The sequence below is a fragment of the Phyllobates terribilis genome, unplaced genomic scaffold, assembly GCF_046119375.1.
Source record: "Phyllobates terribilis strain yellow unplaced genomic scaffold, ASM4611937v1 Scaffold_1__5_contigs__length_1240528914, whole genome shotgun sequence".
NCBI classification, from domain to species: domain Eukaryota; kingdom Metazoa; phylum Chordata; class Amphibia; order Anura; family Dendrobatidae; genus Phyllobates; species Phyllobates terribilis.
The window spans coordinates 727,141,649-727,160,410 of NW_027362761.1; positions in this window are offsets into that span (position 1 = coordinate 727,141,649).

Consider the following 18,762-nt stretch of genomic DNA (forward strand, 5'->3'; position numbering starts at 1 on the left):
CCCACTGCCATTGATTCCTGATCTGTTTAACCAGTTAATGGGGGCCAAGTGGTTCTCTAAAATTGACCTTAAGGGGGCATACAATCTGTTGCGCATGAAGGAGGGTGACGAATGGAAGACTGCTTTTAACACTCCTGTGGGTCATTTTGAGAATCTGGTGATGCCTTTTGGTCTTACTAATGCTCCTGCATTTTTTCAGAATCTTATTAATGACATCCTTAGACCTTTGATCGGCAAAAATGTGGTTGTGTATTTGGATGACATTTTGATTTATTCGCCGGATCTGGAGTCTCATTGGCGGAGCGTACGTGAGGTATTGCAGTTGTTAATGGACAATTCGCTTTTTGCTAAGCTGGAGAAATGTGAGTTCGCTGTACAGAGAATTAGTTTTTTGGGCTACATTATCTCCAGTGAAGGTTTTGAGATGGACCCGGTTAAAGTTCAAGCTGTACAGGAATGGCCTAGGCCTATTGGTTTGAAATCGATACAGAGGTTTTTAGGTTTCGCCAATTATTACAGAAAATTCATAAAAAATGTTTCTAGTATTGTCAAACCTCTGACCGATCTCACCAGGAAAGGTGCTGATGCGGTTCAGTGGTCTTCTGAGGCCATTGAAGCTTTTGTGTATCTCAAGGAGAGGTTCACCTCTGCTCCCATCCTTATGCAGCCTGATGTGACTAAGCCGTTTTTGGTTGAGGTTGATGCTTCCTCTGTGGGGGTTGGCGCAGTATTGTCTCAGGATAACGGGGATGGATTACATCCCTGTGCCTTTTTTTCAAAAAATTTTTCGGAGACTGAACTGAATTACGATATTGGTAATCGGGAATTATTGGCTATTAAACTCGCATTTGAACACTGGCGCCACTTCTTGGAAGGTGCGGAATTTCCCGTTCAGGTTCTTACGGATCATAAAAATCTGATATATCTTGATGCTGCCAAGCGCCTGAATGCCCGTCAGGCTAGGTGGGCACTGTTTTTCTCGCGGTTTAATTTCTCCGTTACTTACATCCCTGGTACTAAGAATGTTAAGGCGGATGCCTTGTCTCGCAGTTTTTCTCCCATAGTCGGTGCTGAGAAAGAGGAGAACATTTTACAAGAAGGTGTTGTGATAGCTGCTTTGGACTCCGTTTTGGAAGATGAGATTCTTAAAGCACAGGAGAATGCCCCATCTAACACTCCTCATGGGAGGTTGTTTGTGCCTGGGACCTTTAGGAGAGATTTGTTTGTTGAGTGTCACGAATCTCGGTTGGCAGGTCATCCCGGGATCTCTGAGACCAAGAGACTGGTGGGTCGCAGTTTTTGGTGGCCTGGATGGCAGAAGGAAGTCATTAAGTGGGTGCGTCAATGTACTATATGTGCTAGATCTAAGTCCTCACATACTCCTGCTGGAGGACGGGGAATATGAAATTTCTCGCATCCTTAACTCTAGACGGTATAGAGGTAGTTTGCAGTATCTTGTGGCCTGGAAAGGTTTCGGACCCGAGGATAACTCTTGGGTGAGGTCGGATGATGTTTCCGCGTCCAGACTTATCAGAGCGTTTCACAGGAGATTTCCTGATAAGCCTGGTCCTAGGGGATCCGGAGGATCCTCTTAGAAGGGGGGGTACTGTTAGAACCTTGCTCTTAGGTTTTTTCCTTTGCTGGTCACATGACCTTGTTGGCCTATTTAATCCTGCTCCGCCCTTCTGGCTTTGCTGGACTTCATTGTATAACTACTTTCTAGCTAGCCTGTGCTCTGTATCTAACTCTGTTAGTTTGCTTGGTCTACGGACCTCTATGTTCTATATATTTTGTTTGTTCGTCTGTCTGCTACTATTTCTGTTAGGAGGTGTCCCATTTTCCTCCCAGTCCTTAGTACTTGTAGGGATTCCTTCCCCACATCTATAGGTCTCCGTACAGACTAGCTTAGGACTTTAGCAGGTCTGATCGCAGGATCAGGTCCCCTGTTACATCGTAGGGATTAAGCTGAGTTCTATCGTAGGGACAGATCTCCTCTCTTTCCTTAGCTCTGGTAGCAGAACATAACACCACCAAGTTTAAGTCATGCCAATGACATAATACAGTGGGTATGGAAATTATTCAGACCCCTTTACATTTTTCACTCTTTGTTTCATTGCAGCCATTTGGTAAATTCTAAAAAGTTCGTTTTTTTTCTCATTAAAGTACACTCTGAAAAAAAAACAGAAATGTAGAAATTTTTGCAAATTTATTAAAAAAGAAAAACATGGTCATAAGTATTCAGACCCTTTGCTCAGACTCTCATATTTAAGTCACATGCTGTCCATTTCCTTGTGATCCTCCTTGAGATGGTTCTACTCCTTTATTGGAGTCCAGCTGTGTTTAATTAAACTCATAGGACTTGATTTGGAAAGGCACACACCTGTCAATATAAGACCTCACAGCTCACAGTACATGTCAGACCAAATGAGAATCATGAGCTCAAAGGAACTCCTGCCCAAGGAGCTCAGAGACAGAATTGTGACAAGGCACAGATCTGGCCAAGGTTACAAAAGAATTTCTGCATTACTCAAGGTTCCTAAGAGCACAGTGGCCTCCATAATCCTTAAATGGAAGAAGTTTGGGACCACCAGAAGTCTTCCTAGACCTGGCCGTCCAGCCAAACTGAGCAATCATGGGAGAAGAGCCTTGGTGAGAGAGGTAATGAAGAAACCCAAGATCACTGTGGCTGAGCTCCAGAGATGCAGTAGGGAGGTGGAAGAAAGTTCCACAAAGTCAACTATCACTGCAGCCCTCCAGCAGTCGGGCCTTTATGGCAGAGTGGCCCGATGGAAGCCTCTCCTCAGTGCAATACATTTGAAAGCCCACATAGAGTTTGCTCAAAAACACATGAAGGACTCTCAGACTATGATAAATAAGATTCTCTGGTCTGATGAGACAAAGATAGAACTTTTTGGTGATAACTCTAAGCGGTATGTGTGGAGAAAACCAGGCACTGCTCATCACCTGCCCAATACAATCCCAACAGTGAAACATGGTGGTGGCATCATCATGCTATGGGGGTGTTTTTCAGCTGCAGGGACAGGACGACTGGTTGCAATTGAAGGAAACATGAATGCAGCCAAGTACAGAGATATCCTGGATGAAAACCTCTTCCAGAGTGCTCTGGACCTCAGACTTGGCCGAAGGTTCACCTTCCAACAAGACAATGACCCTAAGCACACAGTTAAAATAACAAAGGAGTGGCTTCAGAACAACTCTGTGGCCATTCTGGACTGGCCCAGCCAGAGCCCTGACCTAAACCCAATTGAGCATCTCTGGAGAGACCGGAAAATGGCTGTCCACCAATGTTCACCATCCAACCTGACAGAACTGGAGAGGATCTGCAAGGAAGAATGGCAGAGGATCCCCAAATCCAGGTGTGAAAAACTTGTTGCATCATTCCCAAGAAGACTCATGACTGTACTAGCTCAAAAGGGTGCTTCTCAATACTGAGTAAAGGGTCTGAATACTTATGACTATGTGATATTTCAGTTTTTCTTTTTTAATAAATTTGCAAAAATTTCTACATTTCTGTTTTTTTTCAGTCAAGATGGGGTGCAGAGTGTACTTTAATGAGAAAAAAATTTAACTTTTTAGAATTCACCAAATGGCTGCAATGAAACTAAGAGTGAAAAATTTAAGGGGTCTGAATACTTTCCATACCCACTGTATTTCTTTTCCTGCGTTAGTAGCTCCAATTCTCCATGTTTGTTGCCCATGCTCTGTGCATTTGTATAGAAACATCTTAGTTTGTGATCGGTTTCTCTTTCTCCATTATTTTTATTATTCAGATTTTTTTGTCTTTGTTCTCCTTTTCCACTTCTAATAACAGATCTCAATAGTATTTGTTCGCTGTATGGCTTTCTCTGGCCTTTTGATTCCCTTCTCACAATGTTCTAGTTTAAAGTTCTCCTGATGGGTGAAGCAAGGCGACTTCCAAATATATGTTTTCCAGTCTTGGTAAGGTGCAGCCCATCTCTAGCAAGTAGTCCATCGTATAGGTAATTCACACCGTGATCCAGGAATCCAAATCCTTGCTGACGGCACCATCAACGTAGCCAGTTGTTTACTTGTAGAATCTTGTTCCACCTCCTTGTTTCATGGTCATCCACTGGGAGGATAGTTGAGAACACCACCTGCGCTCCCAGTTCTTTCACTTTTTTGCCAAAATCTTCAAAGTCACTGCAGATGGTTTCCAGGTCCTTTCTTGCCGTGTCATTTGTCCCCACATGTATTAGCAGGAATTGGTAGTCATCTGTAGGTCTCAAGAAGAGTCCTGATATCCTGTCAGAAAAATCTTTGATTTTTTCACCTGGAAGACAGCACATTTCTCTTGAGGTTATATCCGGTCTGCAGCTAGCGGCTTCTGTTCCTCTCAACAGGGAATCCCCCATGACCTCCACTCTCCGGTTCTTCTTCACAACATTTTTCTTTCTCCATACTGTGGCTGCACTATACCCTATGGGGGTCCGCATACATATTACTGGAGGACTGTGGCTGCACTACACCCTATGGGGGGCCCGCATACATATTACTGGAGGACTGTGGCTGCACTATACCCTATGGGGGCCCGCATACATATTACTGGAAGACTGTGGCTATGGCCTATGCGGGCCCTCACTAAGCCAAATGGGGCCGCACTAAGCAATATGGGGCCGCACTAAGCCATATGGGGCCGCACTATGCCCTATGGGGGCCTGCACTAAGCCCTATGGTGGCCTGCACTAAGCCCTATGGGGGCCGCACTATGTCCTATGGGGTCCGCACTAAGCCCTATGGGGTCCGCACTAAGCCCTATGAGGTCTGCACTAAGCCCTATGGGGTCTACACTATGCCCTATGGGGGCCGCACTATAGTGTATGGAGGACCAAGGGGGTGCATTATATTGTGTGGAGGACCATGAGGGCCGCATTATATTGTATAAAGGACCATGGGGGTGCATAATACTGTATGGAGGACCATGGGGGCCGCATTATATTGTGTGGAGGACCATGGGGGTGCATTACACTATATGGAGGACCATGGGGGTGAATTATACTGTATGGAGGACAATGGGGGTGCATTATACTGTGTGGAGGACCATGGGGGCGGTTATTAATATTGCGTGGAGGACCAGGGGGTGGTGCATTTTATTGCGTGGAGGACCATGGGGGCGCATTTTATTGCATGGAGGACCATGGGAAGCACATTATAGTATATGGAAGGCTATGTGGGGCCATTATAATATTTGGTGGGTTATGTATGGCCATTATACTGTGTGCAAGCAATTATACAGTGTGAAGGTTTGTGTGGGGGCCATCTTACTGTTTGGAGGGCTAGTGTGGGCCATTTTACTGAATGTAGGCCCATTATAGTGCATGGAGGGCTGTGTGGGGGCCACAGTTGGGGGGATCATACTGTGTTGTGGTCACCATACTATGCCTTGGGAGTTGACGTGGGGTACAGTAGGGTCATTATACTGTGCATGTGGAGAAATTCACCATGGGGGTATCATACTGTGTTTGGGGGGGCACTTTTGTTGGCATCATAATTTTTATGGGGGCAATGAAAGAGGAATCTAGGACTTCAGCAAGAGGAAAATTACTATGTAAAGGCTGGAAAGTTGTGAGATCTGCTCTTCTCTGACCCCGACAATTATTAAATTTTTTTTTTAGTTTTTTTTGGGGTGGTGGGGGGGAGGCCCAATTAGAACTAATGCTATGGGGCCCCATGATTTCTATGGCTACAGTAAGAGTCTTTGCAAAGTCAAGGGTAAGTAAAGGTCTAATTCTACATACAACATAAACACTCATAGTCACTCCTTACAATATACACACACAAACATAAGCAGCCTATTTATACATACAAAAATCCGTACATTCACAGGCACAAACATGTACACATGAACACAGAAATGACTAAGTGCAAAGGGGGCATCTAATCTTTCTTGATTACTTGCTTCGTCGTTTTTGACTGCCAGAGTTTTAGCATTTTTCCATTGTGTTTGGGTTGGTTTTTTTTTTACTGGTGTTTTCCTGTCGTTTTTTTCTCTATTCATCAAGGAAGAAACCGCTAGTAGTTTTTGAAGCAAAAGGGCTGGGAAATCGTTCAAAAACATGACCTGATGTCTTCTGAGCCTTCCAGTAAACTGTATTGTAAATTACAGAGCATTTTCAGAGTGGAAAATGGCAGAAGAATGGACCGCTCACTTCTTTGGCATTTTTTGAAACCTAAAGCTGTTAAGAAGCTTATAATACTGAACATATGAATGGCTAGTTACTATTACATAGTAATTCATAAATTCACTCTTTTAACATTTTCTGAGTACTTTTACAAGAAGGTTTTGGAGCGGACCGGCCTGAAAGAGACGTTGTGTGGTGTGCCCGTCGCCCCTACGCGCGTTTCAGCGCTGTGCCTTCTTCCGGGGGTGTGACATAATTAAAATCGGTATCCCTTAAGTATTGCGTACTGCCCAATAGAAAAACCCCATGCGAGGACCATCCCATAGCTTTTCTTCAACGCTCCCAGTGATAGGTGCGAGGCATGTACATCTAAATCCCAACACTCACACCCGGGTACGTCCAGTCTCAAAACGATACCACCCACTGCGATGGCACCTTTGACTGACCAAACACATGTGAGTAGTGACAGCATACCTATATGTATCTAGGTGTGAGATGGGTTTTTCTTTTGAAATCATATAATGCACTGTGCACTTTAACACCTATTTGTGGTTCAGACATATGAAGTGTTTCTAACTTTTTGAGAGGGCATTTTGGTTATACCCCTCTTGATCGCCTGTACCATTTTTTATAAGCTTCCTCCTCATGTGGTTGTCTATCTGTGGTGCCTTTTTTGGCTTACTACTAATATATTTGTTGCCATTGAAATTTTGTATGTTTTTAATTAATTTACATTAATAAAATTTATGATATTTTCAGATATTGTTCGTTATACATCTACTAAATAATGTATAAGGCATATACATGAAAATCAGACATGTGAATGTGGCCTAAGGTAAATAGAAGCATAGAACCACCCCACCAACGCCCCAAAAAATAGATTGAAAAGAAAAAAGTGTTTAAAGTATTTTAGAAATTTAAAGGGAGATTGTCACCAGTTCTTGAGTCTCTCAACAAATGCCACTACCATTATCGGTGCTGAATTATACAAACGAGTATATTGTCTCCTGACTTCTCCTGTATACCCTGCCAAAAAAAAATTTGAATTGCTCCTGACGCGCCCCTGGGCCTGTGTCGCGCTGCGTTGCGCACGCGGGAGCTTACCCGGAGCCGGATCTCTTGAGGGTTGTAGTCTCGTGGCGGTGACCCGGTCCGTGCCCAGGGAGTCAAACTGAGCGGCGATGTAACAGCGGTAGATGCAGGACGACTACGCCACCCGTTGAATGCAGCTATGGAGCTGCCGCTGCAGGACAGTCCGCTGAGGCCGGTGGATGGATGGTGCAGCGTAGATGGTATAACCCCCAACGGGAGGGGTATGGCCTCAGGGCAGCAGATGTGGATGATGGGGGTAGCAGGAACCACTCAGAGACGGTGCGGTGTAATTCAGGGTCTTTACTGGTAACAACGATAGACCCTCCCGGAGTACTTGCTAGTGAACGGGGCCTGGTCAGTCCTTGAGCAGATGGGATCTCCCCTGGCCAGGCGGAGTTGTAGGCCTCCCAAACTGACTGTACTCTTCTGGCTACCTTGCTAGAAGCGGATATAAGTAGCCCACGTCCCTGAGTGTACCGTGTGGTGCTCACCCGTATGGCCGGTGACTCGGGGCCTTCGGGTTTCTGGGCCTGAGGACCTGAAATCCCCTGCCGGTCGGCTTCTGCTGCTGGGTAAGAGTTAGTCCCCACAGCCTCGGACGCCGGGTCCGGTAAGAAAGCTTCTCAGGGCGAGCTCTGCAGCTGCCAGCCCCTGACTTGTAGTAGTATTGCTCCCACTGAGCTTCTGCTGTTTCTTCCTGTGACTGTTTCTTGTCTCTACTCTCCTTGACTGACTAACCCTGCCTCAGCCCAGGGTTTATACAGGGGAAGTTCTTCCCCTCCCAAGACTGGGCAGGAGGTGTGGCATGCACAGGATCCCTGACCAAAGGACCTCCCACCTGCTCTCAGACATAACATTACATTACTGTGGAAAACCAGACCCCTGGGGTTCCACATTCCCCCCTAGTGAAATTTAGTACTCCGGGACTAAACATATTTTTGTAACATAACAAAGTATAAACAATAACATTACAATAAGGAAACACATAAAGCTGGTCACGGCGTGTCCGTAACCGGGTGCAGTCTTTGAAGAAAGCAAGGTGTCCATTTCACCAAAACAGGGAGACGTAACCAGGTAGGGGTCTGTCCTACCCCGAGTCCTTAACAGTCTCTAGTCCATCCTGGGTTACGCTCCAACTATGTACAAGGATTCCCGGTAAATCCACCAAGGATTCCTAAAAATAACTGGAAACACAAAATTATACACAAGCAACAATACACAGATAAACATAAATAAAACAATTTATACACTTCAAATCCTCCAGCGTGCGGGTAACTGGCCTCTAGTGGCCCTAGTGGACCTACGGAGCTGACTGTCTAGCCCTGAACTACAGGGTGTAGGAGCTGTCAAGGGTAAACTGGGCAGCTGTCTACCGGCTCTTTGTCTCACTAGGGGTACGGCAGGCTCACTATAAGCAGAGGGTTGATCCTCCTGTTCTGCTTGTGTGGAGTCTTCTGCCTCCTGGACCGGCTGTTCTTCCAGCTCTACCTGTTGCTCCGTAGGTGCTTGGGATGCTGGTTGGAGGAAGGTGAGTACGGGTACCACAACTGCACCATTGACTTGAGTCCAAGACCGAGGGAAGTCCCCGAGCACAGTACTAACCATATCTTCCCTTTCCTCTACGGGTCGATGGTCTTCTTGTTCCTCTTCAGGGTTCCTCAGTTGTTCGGGACACTTCTTCAGGTGGTCCCGGGATACAATGGCTGTGGTTTCCCCTCCGTCTTTACTGATGGTACAAACCTTCGGGTTCTCGTGGCTTGAGGGCAGTACGGTGTACGGGTCCTTCTCCCACTGGTCATCCAACTTGTGGAGCCGTCTCTTCCTCTTCAAGACCTGCTCTCCGGGTACCAGGGGAACAGCGGGAGCATACTGGTTGTAAGTTTTCTCTTGTCTTTCCCTAGCCTGACAGAGACTTCGCTCCACGCTCTCCTGTACTCTCCGGTACTGCTGCTGCCTCTCTGTGTCCCAGTCTGTTTCTGGTGAAGTGTCCTCGGGTGTCAGGACTCCCAATTCCAGGTCAACAGGTAACTTACCAGGTCTTGCCCTCATTAGGTAAGCCGGGGTACAGTTGGTGGAACCTACCGGGATGTGGTTGTATAGGTCCACCAGATCGGGCAACTTCTCAGGCCACAGACTGCGTTCTTCCAGGGGCAACGTTTTTAGAAGATCCATTACCACCTGGTTCATTTTCTCACAAAGTCCATTAGTTTGCGGATGGTAGGGTGTCGTCCTTATCTTCCGGCAGCCATACAGATTGCAGAATTCCTGGAAGACCTCCGCTTCAAAGGCAGGTCCCTGGTCTGTCAGCACTTGGTCCGGGTACCCGTGTGGACGGCAAAAGTGCTGCTGGAAGGCTCTAGCTGCTGTTTGAGCCGTTAAGTCCTTGACGGGGACGACAACCAGAAACCGGGAGTAATGATCCACGATGGTTAACGCGTAGACGTAGCCACTTCTGCTTGGGGTCAGTTTTACATGATCCAAGGCTACCAGTTCCAACGGTTGCCGGGTGACGATGGACTGCAGGGGAGTCTTCTGGCTGGCACGGTCCTTCCTTCTCAGGTTGCACGGGCCACAGTCTCTGCACCACTTCTCGATGGTTCCCCTCATGCCTACCCAGTGGAACCGCTCGCGCAGCAGGAACTCCAGCTTCTTCCACCCGAAGTGTCCAGCTCCGTCGTGGTATGCCTCCATCACCATGGCTGCGTCTCTTCGTGGCACCACTACTTGCCAGAGTAATTCATGCGTCCGGGAGTTAACCATTCTGCGGCACAACTTCCCTTTGTAAAGGAACAGTCGACTCTTCTCTGCCCATAGTTGTTTGGCTTCCTCCGGAGCGTCTGGTTCAAGGCGAGCCTCCGGCCGAGTCAGCATCTCCTTCACCAGTCGGACGGCAGGGTCGCTGTCTTGCGTTTCCGCCCAGTTGTAGTGGGGTAAGGGGTTCAACGTAGCAGCCTGCTTACTCCTTACCCGGTGGGAATACTGGATAGTCCCATGATGGTGGAACGCAGGGAGTTCAACTTCTTCCAGTCCCTCCGGATCTTCTCCTCCGTCCGGCAGGTTGGGCATCCTGGACAGGGCGTCCGCGTTGGTATTGGAGCGTCCTGCCCGGTATTTGATTGTGAACTCGTAGTTGGACAGACGGGCCATCCACCTCTGCTCCAGGGCACCGAGTCTTGCCGTGTCCAGGTGTGTCAACGGGTTGTTATCCGTGTACACGGTGAACCGGGAAGAAGCGAGGTAATGCTTAAAGCGCTCGGTGACTGCCCATACTACGGCCAGGAACTCTAACTTAAATGAGCTGTAATTCTCGGGGTTCCTTTCGGTGGGTCGCAGTTTTCGGCTGGCGTAGGCGATTACTCGTTCCTTCCCCTGCTGGATCTGGGACAGTACGGCTCCTAGCCCGATGTTACTGGCGTCGGTGTAGAGGATAAAGGGCTGGCTATAATCCGGGTACGCCAGGATTTCGTCCCCCGTGAGGGCCATCTTCAGCTGGCGGAAGGACTCTTCTTCCAGCTCCTCCCATTTAAAGGGCGGCTTCTGGTTCTTGGCCTTCCGGGACTGGCCTATCAGGAGGTCCTGCATAGGTGCTGCCTTTTTGGTGAAACCGGGAATAAACCTTCGGTAGTAGCCTACCAACCCGAGGAACTGCCGCACTTCTTTTACGCTGGAGGGGCTTGGCCATTCCTTAATTGCGGTGATCTTATCAGGGTCGGGAGCCACTCCGTCAGCGCTCACCACGTGTCCCAGGTACTGCACCTTTGGTTTCAGGAGGTGACACTTGGAGGGTTTCACCTTTAGGCCGTAACTTGCCAGAGCTTCGAACACTTCCGCCAGGTGTTTCAGGTGGTCCTCATACGTCTTGGAATATACGATGACATCGTCCAGGTACAACAGGACCGTCTCGAAGTTTCTGTGGCCCAGACAACACTCCATTAGTCGTTGGAAGGTTCCCGGTGCGTTGCAGAGTCCGAACGGCATGCAGGTGAACTCGCTAAGTCCCATCGGGGTGGTGAATGCGGTCTTCTCCCGGTCCACCTCTGCTACAGGAACCTGCCAGTACCCGCTAGTGAGGTCCAAGGTAGAGAAGAAGTTAGCAGATCTTAAAGCAGCCAATGACTCCTCTATCCTTGGTAAGGGGTACACATCCTTGTGTGTGATACGATTGATTTTCCGGTAATCTACACACATCCTCATGGTGTTGTCTTTCTTTCGGACTAAGACTAGTGGAGCTGCCCAGGGGCTACAGCTATCCCTGATCACCCCAGCCTCCTTCATGTCTCTAAGCATCCCCTTGGCGTGTTGGTAGTGTGCAGGGGGTACGGGTCGATACCTCTCTTTTATGGGAGGATGGTCTCCCGTGGGGATGTGGTGTTCTACCCCCTTGACTCGCCCGAAGTCTAACGGGTGTTTACGAAACACTCTCTCGTACTCTTGAACCACCCGATAGACTCCCTGTTTCTGATGTGAGGGAGTGGAGTCAGTACCCAAATGTAGTTGCTGACACCAGTCCTCCTTTGTTTTCTTAGAGCCGTTACCTTCCTCCGGGTGAGATGGAGGCAAGGGTTCCACAGATTGTATAGCATTTTGGTTAATGGTATATAATTTGGCTAGCGTGGCATACCGGGGCAGGTACACTTCCCTCTCCCCGATATTGATTATGCGAACGGGCACCCTCCCATGGCGTACATTGACCACCCCCCGTGCTGTCAAAATGGTGGGCCTACTGTCTGAGTAAACTGGTTCTACCATTGCCTGGTAATCTCTACCTCTCAGACCAATAGCTGCCCGGCACCAAATCATCATTTCACTTTTTGGGGGCATGGCAATAGGAAAAGGGTCACACATTCTTACGCTACCAATCTCACCGCCGGAGAGTTCCACCTGTTGCCGTCGCATCAGTGCCCGGATCTCTTTCTGGAGCACCCGCTGCTCGCCGGAGCTGACGTTCTTGGCAACCTGCTGTAAAAGGAAAATCACCTCTGCAAGACAATTTTCAATTACATTAGTTCCTAGAGTTATTTTTGGGTGACTCTCATGTTTGTCAATATCTACAATGATCAGTCCCTGTGCTGCCAGTTCGACTCTACCGATTTTGATGGTCACCTCTTTAAATCCGATCTGTGGCACGGGCTGGCCATTGCTGGCGATGATACTCAAGTCGTCGTCAGGGTAGCGGGTAATATCCGAGTCATTCCAGTACTGCTTAAAGAGCACGTACGGGATGGTGGTGACCTGTGACCCGGTGTCCAGTAGGGCACTCATGGGAATGCCATCCAGTACCACAGGCAAGACTGGACGTCCTCCCACATATCTGTCGCGCCAGTTCGATGGGCCTGGTGATCTTTTTCCTGGGGGTTGGCCCTCTACCCCAGGTTGTGCCCGTTTAAAGAACAGTACCTTGCCATATGTCCAGGTTGATTGCAGCGGCGGCAGATGGGTCGTCCGTCCTCGCTGTATCGGTCACTGGGTCTTCCTCTGGCCGGTGGGGTCCTCCTTGGTCGACGCCACGGGATGTCCTCCGGTCCGGATGCCAGCTGGATCTTCCCTGGGGTGGAAGCCTGTAAAGACTGCACAGTTCGGGTTAGCGCAGCAACGCTCTTAGCTAGCTCTTGGACCTGATGGTGTAGGTCTGGAGCCGGGTCAGTGTCCGAAGCCTGCGCATCAGCTCCCACAGGCCCTGCCGACAAGGGCGCCGCCTCCTGGTGGTAAGTGATAGCAGGGCGCTTGTGGGTCACAACGCCACCCGGTGCCGGTTCTCGGAGCACCCGGATGGCTCTGTCCTTGAACTGTGCAAAGCCCAGATGGGGATCCTGTAAGGCCATTGCCCGCAACTGGGTTCGGTGGGTATTACAATACAGTCCCTCTATAAACTGTTCGGTCAACAGCCTGTCCTCGTTTCCCACTCCATCAGGGTCGGTCTGCTTAATGGCTCTCAGGGCCTCTTGTAGGTTTAGTGCATAGTCCCTTATACTCTCATGCGCTCGCTGCTTGCACCCGTAGAATCTAAGCTTAATCTCGGCTGAGGTGCGGGTATCAAAGGTGTCCTTCAGCCGGGTTAGTATCCCTGCGACAGTCTTCCTCCCAGGTGGCCAGGATTTTACTTCCCTTTTGGCTGCCCCGGTTAGTTGGGCCACCAGGATGCTCACTTTTTGCTCTTCTGTGAGGGGGTACACCTGGAAGAGGCTATCCAGCTTTTCTCTAAAGTCATGCAGGGTATGTGACTCCCCTGAGTACTGGGGTAGCCAAGCTGCTCCCGGGATATAGGGCATGGTGAAGGGCATAACTGCAGCAGCGGTAGCGCTGGCGGGGGTTGAGGCAGTGAAGCTCTCCTCCGTATCCGACATCTTCCTCCCCCCTAGTGGACCGTGGCCTACCTTGCGATGATCCTGTTCCGTAGGCCGCAGCTCCGCAGTGGATCGTCAGGGTTGAGGACCTTCCGTCGCGCTCCTGTGACGTCGGCGTCTGCTGGGCTCCTTCCAGGACCTTACGCAACGTCCGGACGTGAGGCGGGGCTTCAGTTCTCGCGCGCTTTCGGAGTCCACGCCCCTCTTCTTCCCGCGCGGCGTCCTCAAGATGGCGTCCAATGGCGGGAAAACTCCACGGATGGCGGGAAGAAGGCAGAAGATGGCGCCGGATGGCGGGAAACTTCACTGATGGCGGGAAGAAGGCTGAAGATGGCGCCGGATGGCGGGAATCTTCACCACAGGTAAGTTTGAAAAGTCTCTTTTTCAGGCACGCAGTACCCGGTGGTTGCGGGCACGAAATCCTGCCGACTACGCCAAAGTTGACGCGCCCCTGGGCCTGTGTCGCGCTGCGTTGCGCACGCGGGAGCTTACCCGGAGCCGGATCTCTTGAGGGTTGTAGTCTCGTGGCGGTGACCCGGTCCGTGCCCAGGGAGTCAAACTGAGCGGCGATGTAACAGCGGTAGATGCAGGACGACTACGCCACCCGTTGAATGCAGCTATGGAGCTGCCGCTGCAGGACAGTCCGCTGAGGCCGGTGGATGGATGGTGCAGCGTAGATGGTATAACCCCCAACGGGAGGGGTATGGCCTCAGGGCAGCAGATGTGGATGATGGGGGTAGCAGGAACCACTCAGAGACGGTGCGGTGTAATTCAGGGTCTTTACTGGTAACAACGATAGACCCTCCCGGAGTACTTGCTAGTGAACGGGGCCTGGTCAGTCCTTGAGCAGATGGGATCTCCCCTGGCCAGGCGGAGTTGTAGGCCTCCCAAACTGACTGTACTCTTCTGGCTACCTTGCTAGAAGCGGATATAAGTAGCCCACGTCCCTGAGTGTACCGTGTGGTGCTCACCCGTATGGCCGGTGACTCGGGGCCTTCGGGTTTCTGGGCCTGAGGACCTGAAATCCCCTGCCGGTCGGCTTCTGCTGCTGGGTAAGAGTTAGTCCCCACAGCCTCGGACGCCGGGTCCGGTAAGAAAGCTTCTCAGGGCGAGCTCTGCAGCTGCCAGCCCCTGACTTGTAGTAGTATTGCTCCCACTGAGCTTCTGCTGTTTCTTCCTGTGACTGTTTCTTGTCTCTACTCTCCTTGACTGACTAACCCTGCCTCAGCCCAGGGTTTATACAGGGGAAGTTCTTCCCCTCCCAAGACTGGGCAGGAGGTGTGGCATGCACAGGATCCCTGACCAAAGGACCTCCCACCTGCTCTCAGACATAACATTACATTACTGTGGAAAACCAGACCCCTGGGGTGCCACACTCCCGTGCTGTATTTTAATGAGGCTGGTCTGGTCTGATGGGCGTCATCGCTTCGGTGTCTGTGCCTCCTCTCTGCTCCTAATCGCCGTCCTCATGCTTTGATTGATGTGGATGACTCGTCCCGTGTCATCCACACAGTGCAACGAAATATTGTGCAGTAGCATTGTCGGCCTGCGCACTTTGCTCTGTCCTACTGAGGGCGGAGCATAGCACATTATTGTGCATGTAGCGAAAGACGTCATTCTGGCTTCGGTGAAAGTGCGCTTGCGGGGGACGGTGATGCTACTGTGCAAGATTTTGTTGTGCTATATGGCTGACACAGGACCATTCATCCATATTGATTAGAGCTGGAGGACAGCATTTAGGAGCAGAAAGGAGGCACAGACGCTGCAGTGATGACGCCCATCGGACCGGATCATCCTCATTTAAATACAGAGTGGGATGTTTTGGTTTTTTTGGGAGGGGCATACATGGGGAGTCAGGAGACAATATACATGTTGGTGTAATGCAGAACTGGAGTAAATAACAGTGGTTGCATTTGTTGAGAGATTCAAACTGGTGACAGGTTCCCTTTAAAAATACACTTGTTTCCGCAAATCTGCAACACAGAGCAGGAAAATGCAAGGGGTGGGCATACTGGGGGTTTTGATTCCGTAGCATTACAGTACATACACACAAAAAGTGTGTGTGTATATATATATTATATATATATATATATATATATATATATATTGTGAGGCCGTGACTGGGATTGTATACGAGGGACGGTATATCTCCCCCAGAATGTGCACAGAGACCTATTAAAACCATTGGAGTGCATTGCAGTCACAGACACACCTGCGGCTGCAATGCAGGAATGAAGGTGAGAATGGACCTGGTCAGGCTACCTGGCTAAGGCAGATTAGTAAAAACCCAGCAGGGCCTTCATTTCTGGGAGGAGGTCACAGGAGGCAGTGGGGCGGCCTCCTCCCTCCAACCCGGGTTTTCCAGTGGCTCTTGCCACAGGTCCTTTAAAACCCCTGCACTAAGGATTAGTGTTGTTCTATGTTGGAACCTGCTAGGAGCATAGCAGGAAAGCTCAGCAGGATTGAGGGTGGCTGAACCCCTGCCTGGGATCCCTCTGCACCTGTCAGGCTCGGAGCGGCCGGCACGGCCGTTGCCCTCGGCAACCATTGTGTATGGACTTTCTGTTAACCCAGCTGCGAACCGGAGGACTTTCTGTTAATCCGTGAGTTCTGAAATAAAAGCTGTTTATGTTGGACTTGCTTGGGTCACTGCCTCAGTTACTGCACGGTGTGAACACCGCTGCCTTACAATATATATATATATATATATATATATATATATATATATACATATACACAGTCATGCTCATCATTATTGGCACCCATGAAGTTTAAGTACTTAATGTGAAATATCTCCTGAAAAAAATTAATCAAGTGAAACAGTTTTTTTGTATAGAGCACACGTGTTAAATACAAAAGAGCAAAAGATAAACAATAATTTAAAACAAAAAACAAAGGGATCCACGAGTGCTGGAGTATTGAAACACGCTTTTACACAACCTTAAGAGACGTTTTCTCCAAAACCATGTTATATAAAGCAGACTATATTTCATCTTTTAATTCTTTGGTGCAGATATTGTTCCCCATACAGGGGAAAAAAATACTTTCTTCTCTTACTAATGTGATACAGCAAGCCATATCTCACCTTGTCATTTAGTGCTGCTGAAATTCAGCTGTATGCAGAGCTGGTGCACAGTAAAAAATCTAATTTTTGTTGCTAATAGCGTGCTCCTACCACACTATCTGAGCAACATGAGTGGGAAAAAGAGAGGTCATGGTGGAAGGGTGAATAGGCTTGGTGTTCAATGTATATGTATGGTAATGTTAGTGAAAGTAATAGTAGTAAACCTATACTGTCACAGCCTATCCAAAGACAACTGACAACTTCGGTTACTTGACGGGCTACTCCTCTCCTTTTCTTTTGCAGCCGCACAGCGATACACCTTGTTGATGAGGACCAGAAAGAGCAGGTGCTCCAGTGGATGGAAAGTACTGCTTCAAGTGGCCTCTCCTCTTATTTCTCCACCTCAACATCACGCACAGTACAGTCCACAGAGTTGGCACCCCAATTACCCTTCCTTCACCCTGCATCACAACTTGTCCAACTGCCCAACTGACTGTAGAGTACCACAGATGGGTGAGTCTGCAGACATTCTATGCCATGGGCATCAGAAATGTACTCCAAAGATTCACAGAGTCAAGAGGAGGAAAGCATCTGCACCGATGCCCAACATTTTTTTAGGTTGGATTTGGGGCAGGATGAAGGTGGGTCTGAGCAGCTTCCTGACCCTAGCCACCAGATGTTAACTCCTGGGGGGGAAGGTGATCCTAAGTTGGCTCATCCTTTGCGGTGTCAAAAAAGGCCCAGCAACCCTTGCCGCCCTTGCGAGCTGCAGACCAGTGACCGGTCCCCTGGTCACTGTCACAGTTGTGGCTAAGGATGCAGTGCCCGTCGCGGTTGCATCACTCCGTGTCTGCGCCGTAGGTCACAACATAACCTCCGTGTCTTCCTCCTCCTCCACCTCCTGAGATGAGCTACTTAGCTGCATGCCTCTGGGTTCACACCAAGTGGGATCTACAACCTCATCATCATCCAATGTATTATCCCATCCCTTGCCCTGAGAGTCACCCTCCTCCTCTTCCTGACAGCACAGTACAGTCTGCGTGAGCCTCAGGTACCTGAGTCTCATCAGGTTATCTGGCAACTTTGCAAGAAAAAATTCATTAGAGGGAAAAAGTGCAATAATTTGACTACTACATGCATGAACCTTCACATGCGCAATCAACACGCGCTACTCTGGAAATCTCACTGCGAGAAAATGTGTATCAGCAGACCTCAAAAACCATCAGCCACTCCATCAACTGCATCTGCTGCTTCTTCCTTCTCCTCTGTTACCGTGGCAAGTATTGTGACGCAGGTCTCCAACCGCAGAACCTCTTTTCTTTACCTGCGGTACCTGCTCCAGTCAGGCTGTTTTTGACCGATCTCAGAGAACGAGCACACCACAACTTTATCAATCCACCGTAACATCTCCGCCTGCATCTCACTCACGGTCCGGCAGCTTGTCCGGGTCACGGTACTCTGCCCTATCTCAGCACTGCAGCCAGCCTTCAGTCCTGCAGTTGTGGTCACGTAAAAGATTGTTTCCTCCTACACATGTCAAAGCTAAGAGGTTGAACTCCACCATCTAAAATCTGTCAGCCACTGAAATGGTTGTGTCAGCCCCTAATTGTTTTCAATTTTAAGACTCCTGGTTGGGTCTCCATTTGCTGGGTTGGCTGTAATGGAAGAAGTGTCGGCTCCCATTATAATAGTCCTACTATAGTGAAATTAATTCTTTGGTGCAGATATTGTTCTCCACACAGGGGTACACATGATAATATTGAAATTGGTTTTCTTACTACCATGGTATATTAAACAGGCTACATCTCATCTTTCAATTCTTTGGTGCGGATATTGTTCTCCACACAGGGGTACACATGATAAAATCCAATTTGGTTTTCTTACTAGTCACAAGAGGTAAAACATAACTTGTGCTGGATTTAGGCGAAGAGAAGAGAACTAATGCTATAGGTAAAATGAATAATTTATTTGGTAAAATCTTACATCCAATGCTTAAAAATCAAATAATATTTATATATTATATCGCTGTGGAGAGGTCCAGTCCCAAGAGAATAAACCTGGGAGTCTGAACTGAAACGTAAATTGATGTGCATGCAAAATG